This window comes from Solanum tuberosum, unplaced genomic scaffold, assembly GCF_000226075.1.
Source record: "Solanum tuberosum cultivar DM 1-3 516 R44 unplaced genomic scaffold, SolTub_3.0 scf00049, whole genome shotgun sequence".
NCBI lineage: Eukaryota > Viridiplantae > Streptophyta > Magnoliopsida > Solanales > Solanaceae > Solanum > Solanum tuberosum.
This window is the reverse complement of record NW_006238974.1, coordinates 2,281,971-2,293,812: the sequence shown is the minus strand read 5'-3', so window position 1 is coordinate 2,293,812 and position 11,842 is coordinate 2,281,971.

Below are 11,842 nucleotides of genomic sequence, written 5' to 3'. Positions count from 1 at the left end.
ATTCGCATACATACATGTATCATAATGAAGCAAGAACAAACATACATCACACAATCATAGAATCACAACCATCACCTACCTCGAATCCAAGCTTGAATCCCCTAAGGCACTTAAATCTTCCCTTTCTGGATTTTTTCCGCTTGTTCTAGGTCTACAAATAATTAATAAACGCAAGGATCAACAATCAAAGGTCTAAATATTCGGATTATAACAAACCCAATAACCCTAGACAAAACCCAAGATCCTAATACCCAATTTAGGGCTTTTTCCACCATTAGTTTCAGATTAAAACCCTTCCCCAACAATAATTACCTATGAATTTACATTCTACGGATTCAAAAACGGATTCGAGGAGGGAAAACCTTACCTTTAGACTCAAGAATGGTGGAAAAATGTCAAGAAACCCTTGGGGTCGTTCCTTAGCTCTCAAAGTACAAAAGTGCAGAATAAAACGTTTTTGGGGTCTTATTTCCGACTTAAGTCGCGTCTGTCCCGCTACGGTGGGACCCATCCCGCTACAACGGCAACCATCCCGATACGACGGCATGCACGGAGACAGAATGCTGGAATTTGAATTCCAAGCCACCATTTCACAACACACCTTCAACCCTTGACATTCAAAAACCACCTATTCACGCTAAGATCATTTTCGGGAGTTCTACTCGCCCGAATTCAATTCCGTAAAGTCGTACGGGTTCCTTAACGTCTTAGCTATCTACTCATGTGATAAAATTCATAATTAGATCACTCAATTTTTACCAGATTTCCCTAGACCTCACTGACTCTGATTTTGTCCAAATCTGGACTAGGCTAGGAAATCCCAAGTTACTACCAAAAAGTTTTCTGACCCTAATTCTTTCCCCATTGGCTTTTCTCTAACGACAGAATTAGGCCGTTACAATAGATACTAATTTACTTATCACTCGTCCCGGAGTGATCAACTAGGAAAGACTGGCTGAAGTAAGGGCATAGTAGTATCTAAATCATCGAATTACTGGGGCTACTTGTCTTGTATGTCCTTAGCTTCCGGACATCGCGATCAAGAATTTCAAACGATTCTTCCTCATACAGAAGGTCTTGTTTAACAACACCGAGTCTCACTTTATGATATAATCCTCGTCCCCAGCCAACCAATTGAATACCTATACATCCTCCCATACAATGCGTAAATGAAGTCATCACAATACTCGAGTGATAATTATTGTTGTATGTACACTTAGCTAACCACAAAGCTATTCCCCAATAACCACCAAAGTTGATCGTACACATGTCTGTAACATGTTATCATGGACTTTGGCAAAAACATCAGGATGAATTCTTTCTCACATAGCCATGATAAAATCCTAAATCAAAACTCGCCACAATTAGAGGTGAACCTGAACCAACCAACACACAATCATAATACCCAACCAATCATAGTTCTTATCAACATCTCCATCTCACACCCCAATTTCCCATGAGCTTAAGTTATAAACATTTGATCTTTAAACATCAGATACTTATCGAGGGATATGTCCAAGCATACAAGCCTCTCTAACCATACTAACGAATGCTGGATTTAGAAATTGTAGATTACCTCTTAAGAACAGTAAAATTAGACCCAATTATCCCCACATTCAACCACACACAATCAATACATGACCTCAACGACTAGATGAATGTTAAGATTGTTGGACAACCATAGATTACGTAGGGTAACTCTTCTATGGATTCTCATAAGCAAGGTGATATACGTAAAACCACTGAAATACTTTAACAATTCCAAGACAACATCACATAGGTCATTTGAAATAACATCGTCTTTCCAAATCATCCACTCAACCAAGAGAACATCGCAGGATCGGTACACCTGATGCACCTTTAGGGATCCACCCACAGAGTGAAAACACATGTGGGCTTAGCTAGTGAATCACACTCACAACCATCATGAACACTTCGACCATTTACCTTATTCTAAACCAACACTTTAAAATGAAACTCTTTCTTAGATACTTAACAATCAATAGTAATAGACTTTACAACTCAACCGAGGTGCAAGTCATTTCAAATGCTCAATATCGAGTACAATTGATCATTTCTCACCTTGCCAATTCATACCTTGACAACATATCTCACCACGAATGTAGACTTACAATGAAAAACATGAATTGTAAATTTAACCGTATAACACAATCCTCTTATCTATCAACATTATCTTGTACCTTGAAGATTTTTATGAATTTATGGATCTTCGATTATCATTCATCGCATCTCCATTGATCTTACAATAGCCTTCGCTAAAATTCCATGTACTCATTACTAAACTCAAAAATAAAACCAAAACAATTATCATCACACTCGAGCTAATGTCTGTACACTCCTTTCTCAAGTCTTTTCCAATAGTTTTTAACCAAATCTGACGGACTTGTGACATTATTACCATAGCCACAACAAAATAAATGAAATCACGCGTCTCTGAACCTAATTATTTACCCTTCTGAAGATATCTCTTTAGCCTTTTCAATCAAATAAAAAAATTCTTGCTCTTGCCTCTCTCTAAAGGTTGTACTACATCCCACTATTTTTCTTCATTATGACTCTAGCTCTTTAATTTCTATTCGAATGGTGTCCCACCATCTCTTAAAACTTCCCATAAAACCACGTCACTCACCAAATATTAGAAAACCACAACCTTAGATACTCGCAAGTCGTAATTACTATACAAAAAATTGCTTAACCAACAATTTTATTATATAGTTGCATCCCGTCACAATCTATCACGAACTCTTATTACCATTACACTCAGTCAGCCTTGACTATCACTACGAAGCCAACATTGCATAAACACGACACCTCAAACTCAGATAAACTCATCAAATTCAAAGGACTAACCCCATTTTATACGCACCTTCTTTCTAAATACTTATATTTCCTTCACCCAGGTATACTCAATGGGACTTTCTTTATCCATAAGCTGGTCATTTAAGTATCAATCCACCCCTTTATGACTTAAGATAAATTCACCAGTCTTTATACCACCCTCCTTTTTCTTAACAAACAAGACGGGAGCACCCCACGGGAAGCACTAGGATGGATGAAACCTTTATCCTGAAGATCTTTGTTTTTGATGAGTCCACGATTTGGACTCATTTAGGGCTTTATTTAGATAGATTTAGTGTCCTCAAATGCTTATTTTGTGCCAATAACTGATGTAAAATCCTTGATTTCCAAGTATTTGGATTTAGGAACAAAGCATGAACACTAATGGGCAAAAAGGAATAAGGCAGCTGAAAGAAAGAAGAAAAGAAGGCCTATTGATCGCGTAATCCATTGGACGAGTCGTCGAGTGGTTATTATCTCGCCTAAAGTTCCAGTGTGCCAAGCCCTGAAGTAGAAAATCAAGTCGGTGAGAGAAATGAGCAGTCGGCGTGTCGCCGAACGGTTCCGCGATGCAGTGATTGGATCTCCCACAGTTACAGAACTTGAGGATGCTGAAGGCCAAAGAAAAAAGGCGATGAAACTGACCAAAGGGCGGATCGCCGAGCTGATCGTCGATCCTGACTTACTGCGCCGAATGGTCCTTCGCAACATACTTTTGTCGACTATAAATACATTTTTGAATATTTAGTTTTAGCATCAATTTTCATAATATAGAATATTTCAGTTTTGGAGTTGGAACTCTGAGTTTTGAGACAAACTTTTCCTTAGCTTTGAAGAATTGAAGTTTTCCATTTTTTAGAAATTGGAAATGGGTCTTTGAGATTCTTCAATTTGTCCTTGCTTAAGATGAAATTAATCTTACCAGTTGATGGAAACACAATTTGGTAACGATTTCTATCTTTTTATGATGTCTAGCTAAAACCCCAATTCTTGGGGTGTGATTATGTGATTATGGGCTGATTTAGCTTATGGGTATTGCTAATTGATAGTTAAAATGTTGTTTTAGAAGTTGATTTCATTCAGTAATTGTGGTTTAATTTAAAGGGTTGTAGTTGCAAATGCAATTCTACCTTAGTGTTTTTGGCTTGCTCGAGAGAGAGGTTTTAAACCAAGATTACTGAATTGATGGTCTGTGGGTATTGGGTTGTCATGGGTTCAGCTCGAGAGATTGAATCCTAAATCCTTTTCCACACATTCAGCTCGAGAGAGTGAATGGACTAAAGCATATGTTGTTCTTAATTGCTTGCTTGTTGGTGTTCGAGAGAAACTAACTTGATTCGAGGTAAATTGTTCGAATGAAAGTTTAATCCCACTAAAGTCTAGCTTATTCACTGATTTATAACTATTTACTATTAGTTGCAATCACTCATTTGTCTATATTAGCATATAATCGAATCACATCCCAATAACCCGTCTCATTACTTGTTAATTCGTGTTACTTGATGTTGTTGTAGCTGATAGTTAAAACTAAAACCGTCTTATTTGTCACTTGTTTCACCCCTTAATTTGAATTATATTTTATTCGTAAATATGTATTCCTATGATTGACTTGAACATATTCGTACTTTGCTATTGAATTTTAGACACGTACCACTCCCTGTGGGATTCAACCCCAACTCATTTAGTTGGGTTATATTACTAACTAACGATCGTTGACGCTTAGAATTGGATGAAGTGTCTTTGATAACGTTATTTTTAAAATCAAAATGGCGTCGCTGCCGGTGAGTGGTGTTGGTTAAGATTCTTTAGTTAAGTTGAATTTTGTTCTTGTTATAGTTGAACTTACTTACTTTTAGTTTTGGTTTGGTTGTTTGTATTTTGAAACAGGAAGTATGAGTGTGAACGGAAGCAATGGCAGCCCAGTAGGCCACCAAGATGACATCGGAAACCTCAACGATGTCAATGAGCCTAATTCTAATGACCCTTACTTTATGGGTGGAATTGGTACCATTCGCTTGCCTCTGGCCTAGGGGAACGCGGTGTTCCATATCACAAGTACTATGTTGCAGCTCTTGCAATTGTAGGGTTCGTTTAGTGGTTTGGCTCATGAGGATTCCCATGAACATTTTAGAAATTTCGTGGATGTTTGCAGACCGTTCTCCTTTAAGAACATATCCCAAGAGTCAGTCCGATTGAGGTTGTTCCCGTTCTCTTTGATGGGAGAAGCATGTAAGTAGATGACTGAATTGCCACATGAATCAATCACTTCGTGGGAGGAGTTGGTCAGTGCATTACAAGTGCGATTTTTTCCTCCTTCGAAGATGATGACTCTTCGGGACAACATTTAGAGCTTCAAGCGTCTTGATGGCTAGCCAATTCATGAAACTTGGCTATGATTCAAGAAGTTGGTGCTGCAATATAATGCCCAACTCATGGCTTATCTAACAACGTGTTGCTGCAGTATTTTTATCGAAGTCTTGATTCGGTAAATAAAGGTGTTGCTGACGAACTTTCTCCTATAGGTTTGATGCAGCAACCTTATGTGATAGCAGCTCAGCTCTTGGATGGCATGACTACACTCAATCGGGCTTGGTACACCTGCGAAGATCAGGTCTCCCCTCTCACGTTTAAATTGACCAAGGAGCAGATGGAGAAAGACCAAGATCATGACCAGAACATGGCCAAGATCATGACACAACTTGACATTTTTGGAAAATATGTCATGGGATCGTTGGTGCTCGAAGTGTCAATGTCGTGGGTGTCAGGTGTGTTAATCCTGATGAGGACAAGTTTGAGGCTTTGTACAATGAAGAGTTGAATTTCATAGCCAACCAAAGTGGTGGTTATCTTTCAAACTACCCGAGTCAGAGTGGTAACCAAGGTTGGAACAGGGATGAAGGTTGGAAGTATCGTGATCGAGAGTGGAGGGATCGAAATCCCAATTGGAATGATGGGGAGAATGATAGGTATGTGCCTCCACACGAGCATCAGAAACCAAAAGATTCGGTAGGTGGTCAGTCGGAGGGTATGCTTTTTTGTATCCTCAACGAAGTTGAGGGGTCAGACAAGATTTTGAAAGAAATGAAAGAAAATGTGTCGACCCTCAGCCAGACGGTTACCTCCCATTCAGTATCGATCAAACAGTTGGAGACCCAAATGGGTCATATCTCGTCTAATTTAAACCTGAGACAGCAAGGGGGTTGCCTAGTGATACTATGGCCAACCCCAAGAATGAGGTTTGAGTGTGGACTTGCATCGTGCCGCGACGTTAACTAAGGTGCTGCTACGGAGGCAACCCAAGTTTTATTTGCTTTCTTTTTAAGTTTGAAATAATGGTGTGTTGATTGTGCAAGTCAAAGTGTGGAAGGTGTTTAAAATGTGCAGGTTGGCGAACTAAAAGTCCAGTCAGCAACTCGCTGAAGAGGTTGGCGAGCCCTACTTGGACCGTCGTTGGACTCAAGACATTTTTAAATTGGAGTCTGTAAAATTCGGTGAGCCTAGGAGCTGATTGGCGAATCGCCGACCGGGTCGGTGATCACGACTTGGTCCGCCGATGCACCACCATAATAACTGGAGGTCCTGTAAAACTTGGCTAGGTAAGTGCCCACTCAGCATGTCACCGAGTGGATCGGCGAACAAAACTTATATCGCCGAATGGGCGAGAACTGGACAGTTTTTAAAGGCCAAAGGTTTAAACTTTCAAACTTTTTCACTTTTGAACTTCCCAAACTCACACCCGCACAATATTTTCCATATTATTGAAATTTTTATCTTGTATTAGTTGTCAAGTCTGTGTTCGGAGTTGGATTTCTTTGCCGCCTAGAGTTTCAAAGTATCTATTCGGCTTCTAAGGTTAGTTTTTCGAACCCTGAACTCTGATAATGCAATTTTGATTCATTTGCAAGTGATTTTATCCTAGTGAAGTGTGTTGGGCCTCTCTGATCATAATTGTATAAGTGTATGCCTATTTTAATTCAAATATCTTGCCCATAATGCCTTTGTTGTTGATTTCCCAAAATTTTCGTGCTTAAAAATGTTTTAAAATGTGGGGTTGTGCTTGCATGTTGTTGGGTCTAGTCAAGTGAATTCTAAGTAATCCTCATTTGTATCAAACGACGTAATTTGCCCAATGATGGAGCATTTGACGTCATTCTTAAGGGCAAAAGTCGTCAAATGGCCAAATTTGGCCAAACCGAGAGAAGTATGAGTATCCCGAGGGAATGGGTGTAATGGTTCTTAGTTTAATTGGAATAGTGCATGTTTTGATTTTTGTTCTCGTGGGCTGCGAGGTTGAATATGGAAGATGGGGTTGAAAGTAGGCACGTTGGGTCATTTGGTGAGCTGGGTCAAGCTCGCCGAACCACTCGACGGTTCGTCAAATTCCCCCTTATCGCCTTTAATTTCATGCTTAAAATTTATTTAGGTTCTGTAATTTTTGGTGAGAAGCCTGAGTTCATTGAGTGCACTCGGCGACTCGCCAAAAGTTTTCCTTGATCGCCCTTTCTGCGCCCTTAACCCCTAAAATGCACTGTAACTTTCGGCGGGCTAGTCCTTGCTCGCCGAAAGCTGTCGGCGATTCACCTAAAGGCCTTTCCCATTGCATACATGCCATTTTTATGAGGAAATTTTTAGCCAATCCTTTCGGCGATCCTGATCTGGCTCATCAAAGTGATTCAGCGACTGGCCGACCGGTTCGGCGAGTCTGTCTGCAGCTATTTTTCCTGCAAATTTTGCTTGAATTATTCCTAACTTTCTCTGATGTTTTGCAGATATCGCTAGACCAAAGGTTGCTGGTATAAACATGCCACCCCGCAAGCGGGCCAACGGGATAAAGATCAACAAGGATGCAGATGTATCGAAGGTAAAGGCTACCAACATCCCACAATAGGTGGGAAGGGAAAAGGAAAAGGGAAGGCACCTACGTCACCGAAGGTCAGATCCGACAGTGACGATATCTACGCCACTCACCTCACTACTTCTGAGAGTGATGGTGAGCACCCAGAGCATCAGGTTGCAACTTCTGAACTTGAGGATGATGAGCTAGTAGTAGCACAGAGGAAAGAACTACGTTCCAAGAGGTTGAATGATCCGTCTAGGATCAGGGCTTCCCAGGTCACTATTTGTCATCCTCCTCCAGCACATAATGTGATCCTAGCACCGCCGGTACAGGTCCTCTTCCCCGGTCTATGAATAGACTGAAAACTGAGAGATTGAGGACTATTATAGAGGAGAAGCGTCTGTCGACTGATGATGTCATTGATAGGTACCCAGAAGTTATGAGCTGCCTGAGGTCGCATAAATTCCATCTCTTCACAAAGCCCCGTGGCCCATATATTCCGAGTTGGGTTAGAGAATTCTACAGTGCTTACAGCGCCTTGATACCACAAGGGAAAAAACCGACAACCAAATTCAAGTCGGTTGACTATGTGGTCGTCAGAGGTAAAAGGGTGAAGTGTGATAGTGATGCTATCAATGCAGTCCTGGAGTGCTCAAATGATATTGACGATGACTGTCAGCACATGATTAGGACTAAGACACTACAAAACATGAAGAACTGTTTGGCTCCGCTGATATCCGAGGGTACTCTCAAATGGATTGAACTTGGAGCACCCATCGAGAAGAAGGATCTGAACATAGCAGCAAGGTACTGGTTTGGCTTCATCAGCAACACGATTATACCTTCCGAGAACGAGTCAATCCTCCGCCACGCCAAGGCAGCTTGTCTGGGTTACATCATTGATGAGATAAGGCTGAATTTGGGAATGCTCTTTGCCCAGGAGATGCTGATGAGGGCCAAGTAGAGATAGACTTCCCTTTCATCCCGGTATTGATTACCGAGCTGTGCAGACGAGCTTGGGTGCCTAGGGATGAGAAGAAGGATGTGGCAGTTATTCCCACATCTTCTACTAATATCCGGAGAATCGAGGCGGAGCACCTGAAAGGTGAGGCCGAGAAGAAGAAGGCAACCCCGGTGGATACTTCCTAGTTGTGGATATTCAGACACTACCTGCAGAGGCAGTCTTGCCTACTTCGGCCCCTGGGCCTTCAGGTACATCTAGTGTTGTTCCTTCTGATACTCCCATTTCTTCTGCTGCACCATTGCCCCCCAGATCTGGTACTGCTATTGATGTTGCCCCCGGGCCCCAATCACTCAGGCATCATTACTACGGATGGGGCAGCTAGCCCATTCTACCGATCGCCATGCCGCCAGACTTGAGCCACCATTCCGGGCATGATTAAAACTGCCCTCAATGATGTTGTGACACCCTTGAGTGCTACCATTGATTCCCTTGCAGCTAGGATAGCGGTGTGCGAGCGTGGCCAAGGGGCCACCGAGGAGGTGACGGTTCTAAAGGCCACTATTGCTGCACTGAGGAAAGATGTGGACCAGGTGAAGTCTACCAACATGTCAATGATTTTTTGGACGGTGGAGATCAATGATTTGCTAGTTGAGCCAGACATGCCTCCGGCTACTACCAGAAATGATGTTAGAGTTGATAAGGCAGCTGATCCTGAGTCCGAGGCTGAGACGGATGAGGAGATGCTTGAGGTTGCTGAGGTGGCTTTTTATGAGGGCCTTACGGAGACTGAGGAATGGAAGATGCAACTGTGCAGGCTTCTTTGGCAGATACACCCTTGGCTGACACTAGTGGACCTATTACTGTTGAGGTGACTCCGGGCACTGATGCCCAAGATCAGAGTGTTGCACCAGGCACTGATACCCCGACTGTTTAGACAGGATCCCTCTTTACCTCCCTCTCTGTCTTATTTTTATTGACTTATTGATATTTTCTTGCACTTGAGGACAAATAGCTTTTGTTTTGTGGTGGGGTGAGGCCCACCTTTTGTGATTATTGTTTTGGTTAGATATTGGGTTTTTGAGCTATAAGTTGTGTTTAGCACTATTTTTGTGGATGATTGAGCTTGTGGCTCCTTGTTTTAATTGTAAATAATTTTTTTCAATTTTTTTTTGTGCCACCTCTTATTTGTGTTTGAATGTGGTTGTTCTCTTGCAAATTTGAGTATCGATCTTGATCAATACCGATGACTTGAATAGTGCTCATAATCGAACAAAAATGAATGTGCGGCTACGATGAGGCCAAATGAAGTTGCATAGGCAATATGTGAACTTTTTGTATTTCATTGTGACTAGCCAATTATCAAATTGAGTCTCTTGTGATGAGCATTGCACACTAGCGAAAGTGTGGAGTCTTGTTTGACATTGGTTTCAATGCCTTGTGTGATGAGCTTACTGTGAACCATGTGTGATGACACCTAGAATTTGCCATGTTGGTCTGGTTGACTAAATAATGCAATCTCTTGTGGTGATCTTAGTTAACTTTTGAAGAGTGAAACAATTTGACATTATACCTCTTTTGTGGCCTACCTTGTGAGTGTGCGGACTTCGCTTGAACCCCCTTTAAGCCTTAGCCTTTTCTTGGAAGAGACTTGATGAAATGGTGACGTTCTTTTATCCATTACCCATAATCCTCATGATTTGTGGTTTGTGTGAATAGCCAATTTAGGCCAAAAGCCTAAGTTGGGGGTGTGGTGAAAAGAGAAGGTAAATCAAGAAGTGCCAAGAAGTCCCCCCTTTACCCATGGTTATGGAAAAATATGGAACCCCTCCATACAAAAAAAAAGACAAAAAAAAATGAAAAAGTTTGAAATAAAGTTGTGAAAGTGCAAAGAAAATAGGGTGTCCGGTATTCCATGGAATGTGAATAATGATGGGGTGACTTTTGAGCATGAATGAGAATGATGAAGAAAAGGAAAGAAAGTGTTATTCATACCACATTTCATGAGGATAGCAGCCACCGAGCCTAAATGACCATACCTTTACACCTAACCCCGTTACAAGCCTTGAAAAGACCTTTTTGATCTTGAGTGAGCTGAAATAAGTGTTGATTGGAAAATACAGGCAAACATATGGGTGGAATCATGCATTGTGTTCATCTTTGTGACTGTGAGTGTTGATTGTGATTCCGGAGCTATTAATTGTTGAACAATTGTGTGTGAATATGGAATCATTCTTTGTGTGAGGGCATTTGAATACCTTTGTTGAGCTTGAACTTGCATTTGAAGAAAGTATGGTGAACTTGAGATTCTTTGAAAATGGTGAGTCACAACTTGAATCTATGAGTGCACAATTGATCCTTGCATTACTAAGTTGAGTCTTTTTGTGTGCATTCATGATTGAGTCTTGTATAGCACTATTTGAGACATCCTTTCTGAACTGATGAACTTGAGTTTTACTTGAGGACAAGCAAAAGTTTAAGTTGGGATGTTGATGAGTCCACAATTTGGACTCATTTAAGGCTTTATTTGGATAGATTTTAGTGTCCTCAAATTCTTATTTTGTGCCAATAACTGATGTAAAATCCTTGATTTTCCAGGGATTTTGGATTTAGGAACAAAGCATGGACACTAATGGGCAAAAAGGAACAAGGCAGCTGAAAAATGAAGAAAAGAAGGCATGTTGATCGCCTAATCCATTGGGCGAGTTGCCGAGTGGTTATTACCTCGCCTAAAGTTCCAGTACGCCAAGCCCTGAAGGAGAAAATCAAGTCGGCGAGAGAAAGGAGCAGTCGGCCTGTTGTCGAACGGTTCCGCAATGCAGTGATTGGATCACCCAAAGTTACAGAACTTGAAGATGTTGAAGGCCAAAGCAAAAAGGCGATGGAACTGACCAAAGGGCAGATCGCCGAGCTGATCGGCGATCCCGACTTACTGCATCGAATGGTCCTTCGCAACGTACTTTTGTCGACCATAAATACATTTTTGAATATTTAGTTTTAGCATCGGTTTTCATAATATAGAATATTTCAGTTTCAGAGTTGGAGTTGGAACTCTGAGTTTTGAGACAAACTTTTCCTTAGCTTTGAAGAATTGAAGAATTGAAGTTTTTCACTTTTGAGAAATTGGAAGTGGGTCTTTGAGATTCTTCAATTTGGATCTTTGTAAAGACGAAATTAATCTTACC